Source organism: Uranotaenia lowii, chromosome 1, assembly GCF_029784155.1.
Source record: "Uranotaenia lowii strain MFRU-FL chromosome 1, ASM2978415v1, whole genome shotgun sequence".
Lineage (NCBI taxonomy): Eukaryota > Metazoa > Arthropoda > Insecta > Diptera > Culicidae > Uranotaenia > Uranotaenia lowii.
The window spans coordinates 109,728,773-109,753,298 of record NC_073691.1 but is presented as its reverse complement, the minus strand read 5'-3'; the positions used below and the strand labels follow the sequence as shown (position 1 = coordinate 109,753,298).

The following is a 24,526-nucleotide window of genomic DNA, read 5'->3' as shown; positions in this document are numbered from 1 at the left end:
TGTGAAATCAATTCAGGATTCATTAAATATGCTTCAGCCTTAACGTTTTTTAAAGCGATGCCAGTACCAATAACAACATTGTAAAAATCTCGAAAAGAATCAATACTTCCTTCCTTTACAGGTTCAAGGTTTCTGAGTAAATCCAGTCTGTGCGCCACCACCCACTCAGTTCGTCCAAAATTTGATTTGAGTACCTACGTTGCTGGCTGAGGAAAGCAACGGTTCAACCGCTTTTCTTGCTTTACCGCTCAATGCATTATTCAATCTTTTTAAATTGTCATAATCAGTTAAGTTGAAATTTTCAGTTGACACTCGAAAGTCATTTTCAAATAAAGGCCAATCGTTTAAGGCACCATTAAACATTATCAAGTCTTTAACTTGTCGTACTTGTAATGCTTTAAAGGCTTGTACTAATACATCATTTACAGGAGGAGGAATGTTATTACTTTGGGAAAAATTATCAGTTGCTCGAACAGGTTCTGGTCTGCTATAAATTTGACCAGTCGCATTATCAATATTACCCTCAATATCATTAAAATTCATCCAATCTTGAACACGCTGTCTTGAACTACAACTACTTGATCCATCCGAAGAACATTGTAGCTCCATTATCTTAATTTCACGTTCGCGTTTCCTTTTCAAAAATTCAGCTTTCTTCTGTTCTGTACGTAATGCTAAATCCTTTTGTATTCGCAGGGCTTCTAATTGTTTTTCCGCATTAATACGGTCCTGTTCTATATCAGCCTGAAGGGTTTCCTCTTCGAGCTGATTAACCAGTTCTAAAACACGAATTTGGCTATGCACAGAACTTGCCGAAGATCTATTACTCCCCAAAGTCCGTTGACTAAACCGTGATGAGCTGCATTCATTATTTCGATTAATTTGTCGACGTTTGTTATCCGTTTTGACAAATGACAAACTACTATCAACTCCCAAAACATCTTGTCCGTCACTTGATGCAACAGAATACGGATTATCCAGACCAGAAGTACTAGCAATATTACTTTCTGGAACATTATCAATAACTGTCTGCCCACCAACATCAATTTCGGTGATTTTTGTTCGTTGAATTTCTTGATTTCTTTCATCAAGAACATTGGACCGACTCTCGTCTTCATCAGGTTTTTTTGAAACCGGTGTTCGTAGCATGGTTTTCGTACTCACCAGTTGCGGGATGCTTATTTGACAGTTATCAAATCTGCTTGGTAATTTACCGAGATTGTTCCTCTTTGATTTCCGACGAGATGTTTCCATATAAACTGGCGTTTTGATTTCGAAGGACCAAATGTTAGTTACGGTCGCTAGTGGCCGTCTGGGTTCTTTTTACCTGCCGGTGGGGGAGAAGGACCAAATGTTAGTTACGGTCGCTAGTGGCCGTCTGGGTTCTTTTTACCTGCCGGTGGGGGAGAAGGACCAAATGTTAGTTACGGTCGCTAGTGGCCGTCTGGGTTCTTTTTACCTGCCGGTGGGGGAGAAGGACCAAATGTTAGTTACGGTCGCTAGTGGCCGTCTGGGTTCTTTTTACCTGCCGGTGGGGGAGAAGGACCAAATGTTAGTTACGGTCGCTAGTGGCCGTCTGGGTTCTTTTTACCTGCCGGTGGGGGAGAAGGACCAAATGTTAGTTACGGTCGCTAGTGGCCGTCTGGGTTCTTTTTACCTGCCGGTGGGGGAGAAGGACCAAATGTTAGTTACGGTCGCTAGTGGCCGTCTGGGTTCTTTTTACCTGCCGGTGGGGGAGAAGGACCAAATGTTAGTTATGGTCGCTAGTGGCCGTCTGGGTTCTTTTTACCTGCCGGTGGGGGAGAAGGACCAAATGTTAGCTACGGTCGCTAGTGGCCGTCTGGGTTCTTTTTACCTGCCGGTGGGGGAGAAGGACCAAATGTTAGTTACGGTCGCTAGTGGCCGTCTGGGTTCTTTTTACTTGCCGGTGGGGGAGAAGGACCAAATGTTAGTTACGGTCGCTAGTGGCCGTCTGGGTTCTTTTTACCTGCCGGTGGCCGATTCGAAGAACCTTTTTCTTTTAGCTTTCTATACCACGTGTTTTTTCTTCCGGTTTTTTTCTTAAATTATCTTTTTTCTCTCTGCCTGCTTCGATCCTTAATTTTAATTAAAATCAGTAACAGTTGCCATAGCAACTATTCTTGGGTAATAGAGGGCAAGAGCTCCCTCTATCATGTGTCCGTAACAGGGAGTATTTTTCCTAACTTTGGGTTAGTAAGAGGGGGGCCGTAATCGTCGCGGCTACTCAACTGTTAATTCAACTATGTATAGGAAAGGAAAGGGGATTAACTGGGGTCACTTCCAAGAACAGTTTCCGTTAGGGTCCGGTGGTGGCTTCCTGTAGCTGTGGTTTCGATAGCTACCTCAGGGTTTTCGACTTCCTGGCCAGCCTTCTTTGTGGTGTTGTAGGACCCGTCGGATGAAAGTTTGTTCTAATAAATAGACGAAACGAGCATTAGATAGAGTACAGACAGAGGGGAAGAGGACTAAACGACCGAGTCAGACATTTTAAGATATTTGTATATAGGGTACAAATATTCAAGATCTAAGTTTGCCAAGATGTCTCGAATTGGAACACCAGGTAGTTTACTTCGGGCCCTAAGGGTATCCAGTAGCCAAGCCCTCGATCGATCAAACCGTTCACACGTCCACACAACATGATCAATGTCGTGGTAGCCATCCCCACAAACACAAACATTGCTTGTAGCTAGTTGTATACGAAACAAATGCGCGTCAAGCCGGCAGTGATTTGACATGAGCCGAGAAACCACGCGAATGAAATCGCGACTCATGTTAAAATGCTTAAACCATGCCTTCGTCGGAACCTTAGGGATAATCGTATGGAGCCAACGTCCTTTTGTGCCATTGTCCCAGCTAGACTGCCAAGCGTTAATCGCTAAAGTGCGAGGTATTGAAAAATATTCATTGTAAGTTATTATCCTCTCAAAGATTTCACCTTGTAACGCGCCCACCTTAGCCAATGAGTCCGCATTCTCATTGCCTTGAATAAGACAATGAGACGGGATCCAAGCTAAGGTAATCCTGTACGAATTTTCGATCAAAGCGCCCAATATCCCTGAAATTTCCAGCAAAAAATGGGAAGAGCGCTTCATCAGTTTCATCGATCGAATCGCCTCAACGGAGCTGAGACTATCCGAATAGATGAAATAGTGGTCTACGGGCAGAGTGCGAATGTGTTCCAAGGTACAATAAATTGCGGCTAGTTCGGCAACGTAAACGGAGCATGGCTCTTGAAGCTTGAACGAAGCTTCAAAGCGCTCATTATACACTGCGAAACCAGTCGCGCCGTCGATTCTAGAACCATCAGTAAAGAACATTTTTGTAGGGTCAATTTCACGTACTTTTGATGCAAAAATTGAAGGAATGACGTTGGGTCGGACGTGATCTGGAATTCCACGGATGTCAGCGGTCATGGATAGATCGAATTTTAATAAGGAACTACTGATCGGGTAAAAGTGACTCGTGTCCGAATTTAACAAAGAAGGGTTTATTTCTAACTGACTAAAAGTTTGATAATTGTTTACATATTTTACTTGCGAATTAATATTCATAAGCCTTTCCAAATTTTCTATCACCAAAGGATTCATAGTAACACTTCGAATTAGGAAACGTAGCGATAAATCGAAGAACCGATTTTCCAACGGCATTATTCCCGCCAGTACTTCGAGACACATCGTATGTGTCGACTGCATACAACCCATGGCAATACGCAAACAACGATACTGTATTCGTTCTAGTTTAATCAAGTGGGTTTGCGCGGCGGACCCAAAGCAAAAGCTTCCGTATTCTATGACCGACAGTATCGTTGTTTGGTATAACCTGATGAGGTCCTGTGGATGAGCACCCCACCAGGTTCCAGTAATCGTTCGAAGAAAATTGATTCTCTTTTGGCATTTTTGTGTCAAGTACCGTCAACTGGGGCAACATGCAACAATTTTCAACTTCAATGGCTTCTAAAAAACTTATGTTCACAGTTAATCGTATCCCTTATGCATCAAAAGTTTTAAGGATGCTGGGGCATCAAATTGGCGTAGTTGAAAAAATTATTGGTTTCTTCAGTTATTTTTAATTTTCTAAAAACATGCGATTTTCACACTCCTTAGAAAATGGGGTAACTTGCAACAAACTTTGTTTTTAATGAAAAATCTTATGAACACGTACGAAAATTCATAGTTTCTAATATATTTGCGATGCCTTAAAGACTTTTACGCATGACAACACCAATTGCAGTAGTTTTTGGGTCTGTAAAAAACAAATTTTTACATTTTTTCTGAAAATAAGGATGCTGCATACATTTAGGGGTTAAATAATACTACGAAAAATTTTACAAACTGAAATCATAAAAATAAATGTTTGGATGAATGAAATTTAAATGTTTACAAACGCGTGTTGCAAAACATTCATATTCCAGCACATGGAAACGAGATTTACAAGGTATTTCTTTGATTTGCATTTTGTTGCATTTAACCCCAGACACCTAACTGAATTTTAAAAATATTAATTTAAAAAAAATGGGTGATTGTTCGAAAAATATTTTTACACCAACAATGTTGGTATAACATGAGGAAACCTGTAAAAAGTTTGTAGGTAATTTTATCAAGCCGATCCGTCATACTGGGTAAAGTTTTTTTCGGCATCAAATAATGTTAAAATTTGTACATTTATTGCTCGATTTTTCAAATTTTACAGAAAAATAAAAAACTTAAGACAACTAGCTTAAGATGCGAGAAATTATGTCTTCATCATTTTGTTATCATTAAAAGATAACTTTATTACAATACATTAAATTAAAAATTGATTCAATGTAGTGTTGTATAAATGTTGCATCGAACCCCGTTGTTGCATGATGCCCCGTTTGACGGTACCTAATATGTTTTCCCCAGAGGCATTTAGAGTCGAACCAGACACCCAAATATTTAAAACTAAGAGATTGAGTTAGAGTTCTACCCATCATAAGGAGCTCTATTTGAGGAGGGGAATGCTTCCTTGAAAAAACTACTAACTCGGTTTTACTAGGCGAAAACTCGATGCCTAGATTCCTGGCCCAATGTGATAAATTATTTAGAGTTTCTTGTAACGGAGGTTTAATTTGAGTGCCTTTTTTACCTGTGATATGAACAACACAGTCATCCGCAAGCTGTCTTAGCGTGCAATTTTGTGCCATACAAGCATCGATCTCTCGGACATAAAAGTTGTATAGCAGGGGGCTTAAACATGAGCCTTGGGGTAGACCCATGTAACTAATTCGTTCAACTTTGGTTTCTCCATGACTAAAATGCATGATTTTTTCATGGTTATAGTCTAGGATTGTAAAATGAATAATAATAAGATAATAAATCAAAAGATTTTGTAGAAATATTCTTAATAAGAATATAACCAAAAGTTTGGTACTATGGCAATAATGAAAATAAAGTTATTGCATTACCCTCCGTGCATGTGGAGTCATCAATGATTGTTAGATATATTTACTGATGATTGGGATTAGAAAGTGTGCGTGAAATCTGATGAGATGCATCAACTTCATTCTGTATTCCAACTTATCGGTGGACGGTCGCGGTTACTACAATGGCGTGGTTAGCGCTCCCAAAAAGGGAATTTCTGTGCACGCTCATATTTTTTTAAACATTAATGACTTTTATTGAACCATTTTATGAGATTTCCGATTGAACTGCAATAATTGTTGTTTTTCAACCACAGTATGCGGTTTAATTTCAAGCATTTCGTAAGTTCTGAGGAAAAATGTTGAAAATGGTTAAATTTCAACCGTAATATATAAGAAAAACAGTTGCCATTTTTTGACGCGCAGATAACAATTGTTTGATTTTTACTGCTGTGCGTCGAATCTACTGAATGTTTTAGCGATTTTTCTAACTTCAGGGGAATAATCTGATTAAAAGCTTGTAAGTATCTGCTAGACTGAATAAAATTGATAAAATTACTTTCGAACATCCTCCAAATCCCCCGTGCCACTAACTTTTTTTTTCTTTCTCAAACAGGACAAAGACGGATCACAGGCTGCTTCACATGGATCCGGATCAGGAGCTTCCAGTGAAAATCTGTAGGAGCAGAAACGGGTGCCCCGCAATCACCCCAGACGAGGCATACAGTGCATCATCCGGAAATGGTCTCATAAGAGGAAGAGGAAAATTAAATTACAAAGATCGGATTCATAATTGTTTCACATCGATCAATATATTTTAAAATAAAGGTTCTATTGATGAAACTCCGATTGATTCTTGTTGTTCCTCATTAATTCGTATCATTTTTCCCTGAATTTATCTCATTTTCACTTTTTTTACCATGCTTGAAAAATAACCATAATCTAAGTTCTCCCCGGAATCTCATTTTATGAGTTTTCACTGAAAACTCATAAAACGACTTAACCCACAAAACTGCCATTATGGTTATTTTTCAAGCATTAATGGTTCAATATGGCCGAGCGTGTGCTTCGGATTGACAGTGAAACTTTGGCGAACCTTCGAAATTTTCATGCGTTACTGTGCGTTGTGTCTGGGCTGTTCCAGCTGAGGAGCTGCCCTCCCCGGTCGATGGACGTTGAGCGGTGCAACACGATTGTTTTAGTCTTTCAGGTGCAGTAAGCCGTTTGGATTTCCCTCGCTGTGAGGCGGTGGAGGTAAGATTTGAGCATGCAACAGCGGTTGATGTACTCGTCGGAGGGGATCCATCGGAGAACAATGAGGGTAAGTGATTTAACAATTATGCGTAAACATGAGATGGATGCTCGTTTACTCGATTCTGTTCAGGACGCGCAAAGGACAGCTTTAATATGTGTGTGTGGGTCATCATACGTTTGATGCAGTACCGGTTCTGTTGATTGATTTTCGAGGCAGTGATGCTAGATGTTAGGTTTTTGTTCGTTTTCCAAAACGATGGAACTTGTAATCTTCATCTGGCAAAAATATTGGAACGCAAAGGTGCCGATAAAAAGTTGGTAAGAAGGGAATATATCCTATACAGATCTCGGATTGAAAGTTGTGTGGCATAAACGCTCGGAAGAAAAAAAAAATCTTTTATTACTGATCGTTCTTTTAAAATCGATTTTATTTTGAGATCAGGGGTGCGTGTTGCGTTCGCAGCAATTTGAGTGCTCTTGGTGACTTTGTTTTATTCCTAATTTAGGAACGTGGTTTACTTTGCAGTTGGTGGGCGTCGACGTATAATTAATTGTGCAAAAAAAAAATTCAAGAAAATTCATAAATTGATCTGGTAAGTAAATCAAATCAGCTGATATCTTATCACACTGCAAACGAAACATGATTGATGTTTAAGTTTTTATATATGTATTGATGTCAATGTTCTCAATAAAATTTTAACTCAGCAATGAATTGAAAAACGCTCTTGAATATTTTTTCCAACAATGATTTTCATTTCGTTCAATTCGTGAATTATAAGTAAAAAAAACTAGAAAACAACAAAGTTGCAGCATTTTATTTAATTTATAAAAAGATGATAACATGTTGTATGAAAAGCAATCAAAGGACAACTTGCGCGAGGTCAAGTTCGGTTCGATTCATGCGAGAGATCATGAATCGGATTCTGATTAAGTTATGAGATAAAATGGAGGATGATAACGTATTAAATAGAAAGCAATCATAAGACAACTTGCGACAGGTCAAGTTCAGTTTGATTCATGCGAGAGGTCATGAATCGAATTATGGTTGAGTTATGAGATGAAATGGAAGAAAATAACTTATTGAACAGAAAGCAATCAAAAGGCAACTTGCGACAGGTCAAGTTCAGTTCGATTCATGCGAAAGGTCATGAATCGGATTATGATTGATTTATGAGATGAAATGCAAAGATGATAATAAAAAAACAAAAGACACCAATCAAAAGACAACTTGCGACAGGTCAAGTTCAGTTCGGTTCATGCGAGAGGTCATGAATCGGATTATGATTGAGTTATGAGATGAAATGCAAAGATGATAAAAAATTCATTAGACAACTATCAAAAGACAACTTGCAACAGGTCAAGTTCAGTTCGATTCATGCGAGAGGTCATGAATCGAATTATGATAAAGTTATGAGATGAAATGGAAGATGATAACGTATTGAACAGAAAGCAATCAAAAGACAACTTGCGACAGGTCAAGTTCAGTTCCATTCATGTGAGAGGTCATGAATCGGATTATGATGTTATGAGATGAAATGGAAGATGATAACATTAAAAAAAAAAAGCAACCAAAAGACAACTTGCGACAGGACAAGTTCAGTTCGATTCATGCGAAAGGTCAAAGATGATAACATGTTGAACAAAAAAAACTTGCCAGAGGTCAAGTTCAATTCGGTTTATGTGAGAAAACATAATTTAGACTATTATTGAGTTACGAAATAAAAAGCAAAAATTGTTACTGAATAGGATAGAACTAATGAAATGAACGAATGAAAAGAAAGAAAGCGAATGACAACGTGTGAGAGGTTAAGTATGGATATTTCCGGTTAAAGATGTGGTCTAGGCCCTGAAATTGATATAAAAATCGAGAAGAAAAGATTGAAAAGCGAATAAAAAAAAAGAAGAAGGCTCAAAACAGAAGACAATTGAAATGAAAAGAAGTAAAAATGAGAAGAGAAAGAACAAGGAAATATTTGAAAAGGAGAAGGTTTTTCATTAAAAGACATAAAAGATTATTAAAAGCCAAAAAAAATAATGATACATTTCATAATAGAAGAGGGAAAAGTAAGAAGATGAGACAAATACAAAAATAAGATCTGTCTTTGACATTGTCAATTAATGATAAATAAAATCAAAAATAGATGCGAAAAGAGAATAGCAAAATAAAACGGCAAGATAAAAACAAGAATAAAAAATTAAGAGTTACGTTACGTGTAAATTTGAAATAAAGGGAAAAGAGTAAATGGGAAGGTAACGGTGAGAGATAAGAAAAAAAAACAAGAAGATGAACAGAAGAAAAAAGCTGACAATATTATGAAGGGAAGATGATGAAACATGAAAAACTATGAGGAAATAAGAAAATTAAATTGGTTAAAATTACGAAAAATGGAAAGTGTATTTATTTTATTATGATAACATTGAAACAAAACGAGAAGAGAAGATTGAAGGGAACAAGATAGCTGAAGATGAAAAAAAAGAGACAGTAATATCTATTCTTTGCATCAAACAACAAATAAAGTTGAAATTAGATGTGGAATAATAGAGCGTAAATTTAAAAAAATAAAAAGATGTGATTATAAATACCAGGTAAAAGTTTGAAACTAGGATTATAAGGATTTGAAATAGGATAATAAGAGGGAGATAAAATGAGTAGATGATAATTTGAGACTTGAAAAAATGCGAACATGAAAAAAAATGCAATAAAATGAACAGAATATAAGAAGCTGATGAAATGTTATGAGGAGAAGATGATGAATAACGAGAAACGATAAGGAGATGCAAAAATAAAATTGGGTTGGAAGTGATAAGAGAAAAGCTGAGAAAATAAGAACTTAAAAGATGCGCTAAGCTTAAGCTGATGCAATGATGAGAAGATGAATTTATAATATTATGGAAAAAAAAACATGAAATGAAGAGATGAGAGAAAAACAGAACAATTAATAAAATTTAGAAATGAAAAAGTAATGATAAAAGGACAAAATGATAGGAAAAAATGTGAGGAGATGAAAAAGGAATATAATGAAAAAAAATAGAAACGAAAATGAGAAAGGAAAAAGAACAGAGGAAGATGTAATATGAGATCATGAAGGGATAAGTGTAAAACTGGAGTGACGTGAATCGGATTATGATTAAGTTATGAGAGGGAATGCAAAGTTTGTAACTGTGGAATAGAATGAAATAGAATGACAATATTGAGAGGTGATAGAGGTGATAGATCTGGTCTAGGGTTTTTTTAAAGTGTTATAAAAAAAATGAGAAGAAAAACTAAAAAATAAAATTAAAGAGAAGAAGGAAGTAAAAAAAAACTTAAAGGGAAAAGATGGGAGAAATGACCAGAAGCTGGGAGATAAAAATAAAAGACATTTCAATCGTGAAAATCAAATAAAAAGAATGATGAAAAAAATATTCAAATAGATAAGAAAAACTAAATATGAGATACGATGAAAAGGTATGAAAAAGAAAAGGTATAAATGACGCAAAATGAGAAACGTATAATAAATGACTATTATTAGTTGAAAACAAAAGAACAGATATCGGAAGAAGTAAAATAGCTAAACATGACAGAAAGAAGATTCTAAGATCTATACTTGACTTCAAACGATAAATTAAATTCAAATTAGATTTGAAAAAAAGGAGTGGAAGTAAAAAGAGAATTTGAAAAAAATATATTAAAAAAGACAAGCTAAAAATTGGGGTAATAAAAGAAAGAGAAAATGAGAAGATGATCCTTCTAGATGAGAAAGTAAATGAGAATAAGAAAAAATATTTTAAAAAAATATAATAGAATAAGACAAATGAAGGATATATAGGCAGCAGAGAAGATAAGGAGAAAATGATAAAAGAAATGAAAAACGTTGAGAAGATGAGAAAATGATATTGGTTGGAAATGGGAAAAGAAAAGCTTAAAGGAGGAGAATATAAAAGTTGCGAAAGTGATACAAAGATGAAACAAAAATAAATGAGCAGCTTGAGAGATTAGAAAAGGAGAAGATTATAACATTTGAGAGATGAGGTGAGGTTAAAAGTAAAATTGTGCATAACGACGAGATAAAAGCTGAGCTGAGAAGAAGATTAAAAGATTCCTCAATGAAAAAAAATGAATTTTAATAGATTATAACAAGAATTAAAGAAAATTAGCAGAAAAGAGAAAAATTAAGAAGATAACATAATTGAGGGAGAAAAGGTGGCTGAATGAGATGAGATTTTTTTTTTTTTAAATATATACAATAAGCAACATGTGCAATTTAGCGCCGCATACTGGTATTCAATTTACAGTTAGCAAAAGAACAAGTAAAAAAATTGGGAAATGAATATTTCAGAAGATACCTATTTTGATGTGAATATTTCATTGCTAATGTTGATTGTCAGAAATGTTTAAATTTTTTTCGCAAGTTTTAAAACTATGGAGGATGTATATTTTTATAATATATATTTAAAGCAAAAAAAAGTGCAAAATGGAAAATTTAGTTAGAGTATAGGCGGAGGCGAATGTGGTGGTTATAGTCTAGGATTGTAAAATGAATAATAATAAGATAATAAATCAAAAGATTTTGTAGAAATATTCTTAATAAGAATATAACCAAAAGTTTGGTACTATGGCAATAATGAAAATAAAGTTATTGCATTACCCTCCGTGCATGTGGAGTCATCAATGATTGTTAGATATATTTACTGATGATTGGGATTAGAAAGTGTGCGTGAAATCTGATGAGATGCATCAACTTCATTCTGTATTCCAACTTATCGGTGGACGGTCGCGGTTACTACAAACAGGTTGTATAGAAAATTGTTCAAAATTGGTGAAAGTCCGCAAGAGTTAAGATTACTAGATAGTACTTCTATGGACACCGAATCGAATGCCCCTTTGATGTCCAGAAATACTGCCCCCATCTGCTCTTTTTGGGCAAACGCCAATTGAATGTCTGATGAAAGTAATGCTAGACAGTCGTTCGTACTCTTTCCTCTGCGGAATCCAAATTGTGTACTTGACAAGAGATTGTTTGATTCAACCCATTTATCCAGCCGAAAGAGAATCATTTTTTCGAGCAATTTCCGGAGACACGAGAGCATTGCGATCGGCCTATACGAATTGTAATCAGAAACTGGTTTTCCCGGTTTTTGGATGGCGATAACTTTCACCTGTCTCCATTCATGCGGAACAATGTTCATCTCTAAACATTTATTGAATAAATTCAACAAGCGTTTCTTAGCGGTATCTGGCAGATTCTTCAACAAGTTGAATTTGATTCTGTCCAGTCCGGGAGCTGAATTGTTACATGACCAGAGCGCAAGTGAAAGTTCGACCATCGAGAATTGATCCTCCGTTTCGGAACTATTCTCTGTATCCCGATAGTTTTTCTGAGCTGGTACTGCGTCTGGACAGACCTTTTTCGCGAACTGTGTCAGCCAACGACTCGAGCTTTCCTCACTTTCGTTCGAAGGTGTATGATTTCGCATGTTTCGAGCTGTTCTCCAAAGCGTGTGCAGTGACGTTTCTCGAGATAACCCATCTACGAATCGCCGCCAGTACCCACGTTTCTTGCCCCTGATCAAGTTCTTGAACTTGCGTTCCAAGGACAAGTAACGTTGGAACTTCTCTGGCAATCCAGTTCTGCGAAACTCAACAAACGCCTTGCATTTTTCTCCTCGTGCGCGTGAGCAGTCTCCATCCCACCACGGAGTGGGAGGCCGTTTCTGTATCGTCGAATTGTCATTCCGTCTGACCTGTGCCCCGATTGCACAGTCCACAATTGTCCCGGACATAAAGCTGTACTCTGCCTCCGGAGGCAGTTCTTCCGTTGAGTCGATGGCTTCAATGACACCTGATGCATACTTTTTCCAATCTATATTCTTTGTGAGGTCATAAGGAATATTGATCTCTTCGGGTGGACTACGACCACTGGTGATAGAAATATTGATAGGCAAATGATCGCTTCCCTGAGGGTCTTGGATTACCTTCCACGTACAATCCAAGCTCAGAGAGGAAGAAGCTAAAGAAAGGTCTAAAATACTATGCTGTGATTGGGATCCATTAATTCGAGTCACTTCCCCATTGTTTAAGACAGTCATATTGAAGTCGTCGCACAGCTCATAAATAATGTTAGCACGATCATCATCACGTGAGCTACCCCAGCCCACGCCATGGGAGTTGAAATCTCCCAGAACTAACCGGGGTTCTGGAAGAAGAGAAACAATATTCGCCAATTGGTTCCGGCTCACGCTTGAATTTGGCGGAATATATACCGAGGCTAGGCAAAGGTCTTGGCCTTTAATTCTAGCTTGGCAACTGACGACTTCAATACCTGGAGATGGTTGTAGTGGAATACGATAGAAAGAGTGGCATTTCTTGATCCCCAAAAGAACGCCACCCCCTCTTTGCCCATCTCGATCCAGGCGAATAATATTGTGGCTATGGAAGTTGAAATCAGTGTTTGGAGAGAGCCAAGTTTCGCATAAGGCGAACACATCACAATTCAAATTGTGTACCAATACTTTAAAGGAGTCTAATTTTGGTAAAATACTTCTGCAGTTCCATTGCAATACAGAAACAATTTCTCTTACCTCAGTGGACGAGTTATTCATCAAAAGAAATTGCTTCTGCGATGAGGGTCATAGTACAAGCTTTCTTTTTCAAGACTTCTCTCAAAAGAGGTACAAACATATTAATCATAGTCCTCCAACCTGCTGGTACACTGAAAAAGTCCAAGATGAACGCAACAATTTCCGAAAATTTCATCTTACCATCAGATGAAAAGCTGGGCAAACTGTTCGACGATGGGTCAGATGCAGTTTCTCTGGGAATTGTTGCATTCCTGTTTGCTACTGAGATGGTCCTGAATTCTGAAGGAAAGTCTGGGGTTTTGACTTACCAGAAAGTGGAGGGAAGACCTTCGGGGACGGATTAAAACCCGGAGGTCTCTGAATAGGAGGGGTAGAATAACTATTTCCACTTTGAGGATTTTTTGTTTTATTAACTTTGCTGGCAGCTGATCGGGGTTGTGTGTTAGTTGTGCGTTTCCTTTTTGGAGCCTGTGAAACATTTTTTTTAACAAATGGCCCAGCTGATGTTCCTTCACATGGATCCTCCCCTTCGGATTCATACTCACTTAGAAGGCCAAACTGGTTCTCTGAGACGATTGGCAAAGACTTCATCAGCATGTCTCTATATGATTTCTTAGAGCGGGTTTTTAAAGAAGTCTTGATTTTTTCCCGGCGCGATATGTACTTCGGACACGCCGAGAGAGCATGAGATTCCTCGCCTGTGCAATACAAACACTTGCTTACTGCTTGTATTTCACACGAAGCTTCCGCATGCTTCTCCCCGCACTTAGAGCAGCGTGCCTGATTGCAACAGTAGGCGGCCGTATGATCCAACTGCTTGCAATTCTGGCAGAACATGACCGAAGGCACATAAAGTCTCACAGGTAGACGAACCTTCCCGATCGCAACGAAATCAGGAAGTGCAGTGCCGGAAAAGGTAACACGATAGGAGTTCGACAGGGAAAATGTTCGTTTTTCCCCCTCGTCATGAGCTGAGTTTAGCTGCCGAGCGTCCAGCACCTTGACCGTGGGAAGACCGGGGTCTTTGAATCGGCCAACCCCGGACTTCACAAGATCATCGACGGTCAAACCCTCTTCGGTTACCACTCCGTCGATTTCCACGTCACGAGCGGGAACGTAAACACGGTATTCGATCGTAAACTTCGGGTCACAAGCAATGGCATTTGCTTCCTTCAGGCTACCAACAACAATGCGCATCTTGTGCGGTCTCATCGGCTGGTAGCTGATTACGGAAGGGTAAGATCGATCAAGGTCCCGGGCGATTGAAATCACATTGGGTGATTTCCCATTAGTTTTGGACCGGATGTAGACTACCCAAGGTCCCGTCGATTCAGGCTGGTAAACCCGACGGCGAGGGGCAGCTTGAGGCAACTCATTATTTTTTTCAACGGGGGGGTTTGCTTGAGGGGTTGATGATGGTGTGGAATTGCCAAACACAAAGGGCATTTGTGAGAAAAGGGTCTTTGGGGGGGGGAGTAGGATCATCTTCCGTATCCGTGAGGTACATCGGATGGTTTTCTACTGTTTCTTCGGAATCAGTTTCCTCAGAAATATCCTCCCGTGAAGGGGGATCTTTGCCCGTCTCGCCGTCGTCATCCATAAGTCGGTGATATTCCGAACTAATGGGCTCAGGAGGAGATTCAACCGCAATTTAAAAATAATTATTATAAAAAAAAATAAAATAAAAAAAAATAATTGAATAAAAAAAATATATATATATAATATAAATTAATAAATATAAAAAAAAAATTGCAATGTAAAATAACAACAACTCAATGAAGAAATAAAGAAGAAAATCAAAGCAAAAAAAAAACCCAAGAAAATTTTTTGGGAAAAAAATTATTGAACCACTCAATCAACTTGAACCACTCTATCAAACCAACAACGTGGTGCTTTGTTTGCTGGCGACTGGGTACAAAACCAAGGCTATTGGGGCTTATTCTGCGAGGCGAGTGACGTGAAGTGACTCGGTTTTTAATAGTCACCGTATTCCAGCAGGCGAATGCCGTGACTTGGATGAATTTAGGTGACTTCAAATGAACACGTATCGACTGTCACCGTATTCTCAGAGGCGAATGGCGTGACTCAAGTCGGTGCCAAGTGACTTTTGAAGTCGTATCCTATTTCGCAGGTGACTCGGTAAAAAACAGGGCAGAAAGCAGCTGAATTATATGAATAAAAACGAATGATGATTTTAATTTTCGCAAAACAAGTGTGAAAAGGTCCAAATTTGAAAACCATTGAGAAAAACAGCAATTTTAAAATCATTTGATTTCATGTCTTGTACAATTGGGTTAATGTTTTTGAAGAAACTGAACCCTTTCCCAAGCAACAATTTAAGTTTTATAAAAAACTGGAAGAACACTTCTAAACTTCGTTATAAAACAACGTTTAGCTATATAAACTCCATTAAAACATCTATAAAACGCGTATAAGTGTAAAAAGGCCTACCTACAGGAGGTTCTGAAGTGCTCATCCTAAGTACCTTATACAACCCTATGGACTCACAAGGGTTTTGCTAACAGCTTGTTCTAGATAATCAACTCTTTTTGCACTGAACAAAAAATTCGTGAAATTTTCTCTTTAAAAAAAATGGTTTTGAAAAAGAATTTATTAAAACAAAATAATCCCAATTAAAATCTAATGAAAAGATTTTCTTTTTCCACTAACACTTCAAAATAACCTATTAGTATATTTGAAATATCACAATCGTTTTTTTCGGTCACTTTATGAATAAATATGTTGCGCTTTAAATTTTATCGATTATTTTTTGAAAAAAATGATAAATAATCCACGCGCTCAAGTAATTTTTCGAAATAAAACATTTTATGAAATTTTTATTGGAATAATTTGTAATGAAAATTTATTTAGCAAAGTCAGTCTTGTTCGCTTTGTCAATATTTGATAGAATATACAATTAAAATAGCTAAACTAGTTGCAAATAATACTATTCATTATTAGATTCTAAGAAGCCTTGATTTAAATTTTCATAATTGCATTCAAAAATGGCGATTCATTGAAAACAACTCTTTGCCTTGAAGAAATCAGCTATGAATCATATTGTTCTGGAAAAATGTTATTTTAGGAACAACTTGTCTTATACGAACATCAGTTTTAACCCTTATAAAACTAAAAGTCATTTCCACAGATCATCATAAATGTTTTTACTTCAGTGCAACCAAAACAAACAAAAACAAAGATAATTTAATTGTGATTCCGTTCGTTTTCCTTGTTCTGTTTTTGCTCGAAGACGACCGGCAGGATTGACAAAAACAGTAGGAAATCCTTTGAATCCCGTGTCTGACTAGCAGATTAATCACTCGAGTCAATTTTCGGTGCTTTTCAGCGGCTCACGGACAGATTTTTCAACCACAAGTTGTTGACTGGAACCAGAACAAAATGTGTCTCATCGCTTTTCAATTTAAAGGTAAATGTGATTGTATGATGTATATTAAATAACCAACAACATACGTAATTTATTTATTTCAGAATTTGGCTGCCAGAAAGTGAACTACCATAAACTGGCCGGAAGTACATTGTGGGAAAATTCATTTTCGGAAGTCGCCCAAAAACATTGCATTAGCAGGTTCTGTGAAATGCATTTTGCTGCAGTAACGGTTATCAAACCCTGGATCACGAGACCAATTAAAAGCCGAGCATTGCCCTGGAGCTGAATCAAACGATGTTTCTACGCTTTCCGAATCAGAGCCGGATAGTAGATTAAAACGAAAGAGTTATAGAGGGATGCCGGACGAAGAAAATATTTAAAAAATATATTTGTCGTTTTGGATTTCATTTATATTTTGAAACTTGTAGATTGTGAAATTATTTAAATAACTAAATAATGAAGAGTAAAACTTCTAAATTGTTGTATGAATTCTCTGCTACCGAACCATTACATAAAATAATGGGGCTTCTACGGGAAACGGCTACTACCCATGTCGTCACAAATATTCTACCCTCATCTGTCTCGGGCCCACTTCTTGCTGTATTCTAACTAGACACATTCATTGTTCTGTCCGGTTGTGATCGGATGTGCTTAGAATCACATTCCGGCTAATCTGCTTTCCAGGAATGACACTTTCTCCAAAACGATGATGATGTTTCAGGAATCTTGCAAGCAATGCATATCTAGCAGCTCAATATTATCAAGCTCGGGGGATCCCGTTCGATAGCCTACATCCGCCCATGAATGTGCGAAATATTTAACTATAAAATGATATGATTTTTAAAATGAAATGATTACTTTTCCAACAAAAAGCTTACTTTTAATTTTTTCCACCAGAAAGAAGAATCTTAATTAAATTTGTTCATAAATGAGTCAAGTTTTCTTTTCTTTTTTTCATGTGCTTTTTGACATTCGAGTAGTTTTTTTTGCTTGGGAAAACTCGATCTCAATTGTCTCCCGAAACAGCTTCTTCCTTCATCGGGGGGAAAATATTTAGTCAAATACTCCATTTGGTGGTAAACATTTGAGACGATGCCACACATACACATTTTGTTGTTGGGTTTTGTTCATACACATTTTGACATTTCGATCGGATTTGGACTGTCATTCTTTGTTGGTTTTCTAGAGAGGTTTTATAATTGCTTTGTAGTGCTCTACTAAACCAAAAAAATTAAAGGTTATAAAACATTCTTTGTTGTTGTTTTCTTCAAGGTTGGTTTTCTAGAGAGGTTTAATAATTGCTTTTTAGCGCTCTTCTGAACCAAAAAAATTAATGGTTATAAAACCAACACAAAATTTGACAGGAGTTCTATAAAAAGATTCTATAGTGGTTTTTAAGCTATCTTAAAGGGCAATCATATAGAGTTCCTTATAAATTACGTTACAAAGCAAACAATACTTTATAAATCCCTTATACAACAACTATTTTTTTTTATAAAACCATTCAGAGTTTAAAATGTTGCTTGGGTTTATTTTAACACAGAAAGGCCTTATTTTCCTAGATGAAGGCAGGACAGATCTAGAAGTGTTGAACTTCTTTCCCTCCGGCTGGTATGTTTAATGATGCTTGGAAAATGATTTCAGGAACAAAATTTATTTTCATTATTTTTTCTTGTAAACACAGAGAAATGAGATTTCGGATTTAGCTCCACAAAATTATATTTTTTCATACACTTTATTAATACAAATCTAACTAACGTACATTTGTTTGCCGTTCTAAATTACCAAGGCATTTCCTCGAAGCTATTCTGCTGCGTGGCCCGATATTAGCATCATTGGCACTCGAAACGATTTGAGTCAGGAGAGTTAGCTCTGGACTAGAGTGCTCCAGAACAGCCCGCTTTTCAATCAGCCTTATCCGCATCTTTGTCCACTGTTACTTTACTATCTGGGGGCAGCACCGGGGTTCCACTTGTCCTAAGCTTGCCTGGAGGGAGATTCGCGCTGTTACACTTGTTGACCAAATGATTAACCGCGCGGAGATCACCTTATTATTGCACTAAAACGATGGAACTTCCGTCGGCGTTAAATGTTTGACCGGATTTGTTGTGGAGGGAACGGGCTCAGAGGGCTGGAAAGATGTACTAGGCAAGGATTGGTTTCTGTCCGGACGGTTCCAAGAACGCAAAACAAAACGCGAAAATGCAGACCGACTTGAACCCGAATACGAAAATATTGTAACATTACAATTCCTGTAATAGTTATAAAACGATTAGAAACAGCGTAAATAAACGTTTAGAAAATGATATTTGAAACCATAAAAAACATTGCACTTATCTTGAATTCCAAAACGACGGTCTGTTGAATATGGCGTTAAGTTATGTTACTGTTTAAAACTATTAAAACTTCTATATGGAGACACTGTCCTAGGAACAGTTCGGGTACGGTTAATAAAACGCTAATAAACAGTTCGGGTACGGTTAATAAAACTGTTTTGTTTATGGTGCCTCATATAACGCAACCGTTTAAAAAACTATTATATTATATCGTTAAACTGCTAAGAGATGATAACCTTAAAGCTTCTTTAATGTTAAAGAATGATGTTTACCAATCATCAAACTATTTACAATGCGTTCATTCAACGTTACCCAGAACCGTACATGAATGACAGTCCTCACCCACACATAGAAATAGATGTAAATATTTGTGGGGATTTTCGGATGTGAGAATTCAATAGAATTAAATAGATTCAAATTTTTCACTTTATTTAGTTTTATTACTTACATTATGATGAAAAAATAAAGTGGACGATGTCCTGAAGTCTATTAATTCTGGTGGACAATCATCCCCAGTCGGTAGAGCGGAAGGTTGGTATTGCATGTTCAGCCCTACTGGATGCAGGGAAACCACCATTGCCCGAGTGATGAATGTGCAGGGAAGCTGAAATTAATTTTATTGTCAATCGAAATTTTAAATATTAAAACTATTATTACTTACAGAATTTTCTAGTAGTTCGAGAAGTTTTCCCAAAACAGTCTCGATTGCACTGTCTGCTGGAGGCTGACTTTTTTACGAAGAAATCCATTATGCCTCCGACGTTTCGGCCGCTATAACACTATTGTCCGGCCACACAGATTAAAATTGTTTCCCGCATCGGCTGGACTCGCAATCGCTGAACTTTTTGAACAAGGAGTTGTTGTTTTTTTTGTGTTCTTCTTCCAGTGGTCGGCAGTGGTGCCGACTAGACCGACTTTTTAAAATTGTACCAATATGAGATTAAAATGTGAGAATAAAAAAGTTTTAAAACTTTGATGTTTCAGTGTCGCCTGTTAGCATGTATGCAAGCCTACACACCAAATTTGTAATTGCTTGTTGTTTTTTTTATCATGCAATGAATTAAAATCAAAATTAAGTTCATGGGTTCGTAAAGAAACATTCTTTCTACCCTTACCCTTTCAGACCCTTACTTGAAGCGTTAACAATTGTTAAAAGCATCTTGTAAATCAAAAAGATAACCTCGTTTAGTATGATGATAGTAAAAAAAATTAAAACTTTTGTAAATGTGTACTGATTTTGTACAAAACCATCTGGCATCTCTGACCGGGCGTTTCGTTAATTTTGACGTGAATGACAGAAGGGATGAACGGTATGTGTAACGGTTCAAGTTCGGTTTTTATGATTGAAGAAAAGTTGAAGGAAATCGTTATATCATTCTATCACCTTTCCAGATATCATCACGTTTTCACATAATCGTACATATTTTATTCTTATCGTTGGCGAAGTATATAGTTTAGAAGAAAAGCTACGTTTACAAATAGAATCACTTTTACTGAAGCCGTTGATGTATTGTATAAACTGTTTGAGATATGGTTTTTTAGCATGCGGGAAGCGCTTAAGAATGTTTTGGTTGTTTTGTTTTTCCTCTTGTTATTCATCTTTCGAATGAATATACGGCCAAAACCAATAAAATGCAAAGAAAGGTGCAAGCTATATTTATGTTTAAAATAAGTTCGATGAAAAACAAACAAAAAAGTAACTTTTTTGTTGATAAGAATGCTTGGGCTATTTGTAAACATAAAATAAAAAAGTAAGCAGATAAATCAAAATGCGTTTACTCTTAAAATTTCAAAACAAGTATGAATAATTCTGCATGAAATCGATCTGATTTGCATCACCTATGTATGTATGTTCGTTGGGGAAAAATCATTTTGGATGAACTTCAGCGAACTGTCAATCCATAAAAACAACATGATTTTTTAGGTTCGAAATTCTCATTCTTGCGTATGTATTAGTAATTAGCAGTTTAAAATCTTAGTGACTTTTTATAAATAAGTCATTTAGATAGTATGATCAATTCTTTTAAAACAGTTTTATTGAATTATTTACTTTGAAAAAAAATATAGACTGATTGCTATCAAGCACAGTTGTACATCAATTTCAATAAAACTGCAACTTTTTCACGATTTGATTTGTTCAATTTATTAAAAAAAACAAGTTTCAATTAATTTTAGATCAAAAATTTAAATTTTTTTTTCGATTTTTAGCCTTAGAAAAAAAAATAGTTCAGGAAGAATATATTCAGTAAATATTTTTTATTTGATTTTTTAAATATTAGAGAACGGCAAAGAAACAAAATCCTTGCCGTGCTCTAATATTTAAGATAAACTTTCGAAGCTTATGATAAACCTATTTAACATAAATGTATGTTCGCTTATACACCGTATTGAGACAAAACAATTGCATATATTTATTAATATTTCAAGAAAAAAGGAAGTTTTAAAATAGTGTATAAAATAATTTTAAAGGCAAAATTTAATGAAGTAATCTCAAATAGAACTGCTAGAGGGTTTATCATGCACAATGATGTTTGGATGTATTAAAAACCTAGTTTCATAAAACCACAATACTTTTAAAATGTTTGGTAGCAATAAAGGTCAAGGTGCTTTTGGAGACATTTGAGACTTCATATTAAACTCAATTTCCATTTAGCATAAATATTCTATTTCCAAAAACCAAACTTTTGATACCAAATACTAAAGAATATGAACTTAGAAACCTGAATCTGAATAATATGAAATATAATCTGAAACCCAAGTTTTAATGTAATTTGGAATCTATAAATCTGAATCTTATAGATTCATTAAAAAATTAACCTGAAATTTCAGTTTTCAATTTGGAATTCAAATATATAAATTAAATAGCTAAACTTTTTGATTCTAAATTTTTAATCTAAATCTGAAATTTTATCACGTACGAAAATGAAAATCTCTATTCTCATCATGAACTAGAACGGAAGACAATTTGAATTCCGCTAAGGGATTTGCAGCATATTCGAAGAAGATTGGTTTGATTTGTTTCATGCATTGAGGCATTTGTTACATTAAAATTCTTCATGAATGTGACGTCATCAAAGAAATTGAATATCGCACTACCTTCTTTGAATATTCCTACACGGAAAAACTAAGCTACTCATAAAATGTGTATTGATTACTCATTAGTTTTAACTAATCGTCTGATACTAAAAAAATGTATATTCCGAATTTAAATTTGGGTAACCAAAATACAAAAATAGCTAAATAATTAACAGCGTTCAGACAATTCTGTATAAAAAGTTGTTGTTTTTGGAATTTTGTTAAAAAGGGATGCCAAGAGCAAATTGCAAAAGCTTTCCGATGGTGGCAGAAGTTACTACCGAAGTAGAATGTTAAAATTTAAAGAAATTTGCGTGCTAAATGGTTTGTTGATAGTCATTTATTTAAGCATGAACTGGTTGGTCGTATGCTGAATGCTGTAATTTTGAGTTCCGGTTAAGTAAGTAAATTTTCAAAATTCTGAACATTTTTCGATGCATTTCCGAAGCTGAACAGTTTTAAAATTTCTTTATCTTCTTTGTTCTTTTATCTTGACAGACAGAATTGCATATCAACGGCGCGGCGTAACGTGAAGAAGCATGACGGCCGTTTATGGACAACAACCGAAATCCAACGCTAGCGGATCCAAAAAGTAAGAACCTAATATGCACAGCGGCGGGATAAGAGTTAGCGAAAATTCATTATTTAATGAAACCGTCAAAAATCAAAACGAGCAAAATGGAATGGATTCCTTCTTCCGATGGTAATATTTATCTTTTTCTTTGTAGCCTATACGACGAAAAGCTGCTAAGAGCAAACGCACCAATACGGGAGTATACGCGGCCCGATTTTGCTCATTTCAGCGGACCGATTTTGGTATACACACTCTTTCGCGCACCGGGTGGAAGCATATTATTTTTAAATTGTGCATTGCACTGAGAAAACTTTAACAGAAAATATTAAATTAAATTTACTGATCGAATAAATTTTCGGAGTCGATAGTTTTTTCGCTTTAATTTCGGTTATTACCATTTTTATCAATAATTAATTATTATAATGCATAGCGATTGTTGGAGGTTATTCAACGGGTTAACTTAACTGCTATCCGTTATGTGACGCCAAAGTCGACATGCTGGTTGAAGATGCCATACAGCAGCAACAGGGCCACGCAGTTTCGAGCGACCAGCAACCGGGTCAGGTTGTGGATGCATCAAGAACTTCTGTGCAGTTGCAGCCGGAATCATCCGAAATTCAGCGGATCTTGCGCGAAATATGCCAGCTGCTGTGGAGTTTCACGATCAACAGGAGGTTTTCGGCCGCTGGTCTAAGACTTCGGCTTCAGTTAGTCGAAACCTTTTGCAATGGTGCAGCACAGCGAGAAGGAGGATTGTATGCGTCATTGGCCCGATTCAAACCTAGGGGAGGAAGACTGAATAAAAAAAAGAAAAAAATCTTTCAAACGTCAAATTTCTCTCATCAATCTACCGACCAGTGCGAAGGTTCAAAATTGTACTTTCTTATTTAGTGATTTTTATTAAAACTTTTTTGATGCTGTAAAGCACTTGTTTTGCATAAAACAATAATTCAATTAGGTTTTGTTTTGCTCTGGCAAATTCTTTCATGATCAGGCGTATTGAGTCGCTCAAATTTCGTCAAAGTTTGAAGCTGATAAATAAAAATGGTTTGATTGATGGTTGTTCCAAAAATATAGCTAAATCTAAATTTAGCACCTAAGCAACTGAGTTACATGACTCGCTACACGAAACTGATCATCTAAAGTTACAATTTGAACGATCATAAATCTTTTCAATAATTGTTGGCTTTTTGCCGAACAGTAAAAAAACGATACAGAAAACGATACAGCAAATTCCAGTCTTCCTCCCCCAGGTTCAAACCTATCTGCTAAAGATGCTGCTCATGGACCTGGTCAGACGGTGAAGTTTTTTCTATTATCTGCTGCGTACTTTTCCAAGCTGTACGGAGGGTAGAAAAAATTTTAAAAAAATAAAAATTTTCGCTAAATAAACAGTTTTTTCACTTACCTTAATCGCTTACGTTGTTGTTACTCGATGCTGGTCAATTGCAAGTTCTGCACTGTTCAAAATTATGCTAATTCCGACGACCCACTCGGCTGCAAAGAAGAGGGCCACCGATTCCTAAATTTTCACCTCTTTCGACCCAGCACAGAATACTTCCAAAATGGCTCTATTTAATCTTCGACACATTTCCGATCCCCCCGCAAACAAAATTCCGTCCGCACATTCAACCAAATCAAAAGAAGAGCCACAATTGCTTAATTAATTAACAAATTGTTCACCAAAATTACAAAATTTTAATAAACATCGTTTGTTTAACTTAGCCTTAAATGGTAGATTTTTTTCAGTGCATGTTTGCTCTCGCCCCTTTCTATGTGAGCAAATTTGGTGATTTCGTCGGTCCCGACGGCAGCGGCCCTATTTTGCTCACCCTCATACTAACCCCCGGTGCGGTATGAGAGTGATCAAACGCGTGAGCATTTTCACTATACTCGCGATTGCTGCGGATGCCCTAATAAATGAAAAAAGCATGTGA

General features: G+C 36.6%; 2 long non-coding RNA genes across 2 annotated transcripts; one reads left to right on the top strand and one right to left on the bottom strand.

Moving 5' to 3' along the window:
• The first annotated feature begins 16,269 nt into the window (after positions 1-16,269).
• Positions 16,270-17,576, top strand: LOC129738572 (uncharacterized). The gene is made up of 3 exons (XR_008735555.1): positions 16,270-16,491; positions 16,563-16,643; positions 16,706-17,576. It is a non-coding gene; the product is annotated as an uncharacterized LOC129738572 (long non-coding RNA).
• Positions 17,577-19,352: 1,776 nt separating this feature from the next.
• On the bottom strand, positions 19,353-19,933 carry LOC129738573 (uncharacterized). Its single transcript, XR_008735556.1, has 2 exons — positions 19,602-19,933; positions 19,353-19,544 (listed from the first exon to the last, which is right to left on the bottom strand). It is a non-coding gene; the product is annotated as an uncharacterized LOC129738573 (long non-coding RNA).
• Between the last annotated feature and the right edge of the window lie 4,593 nt (positions 19,934-24,526).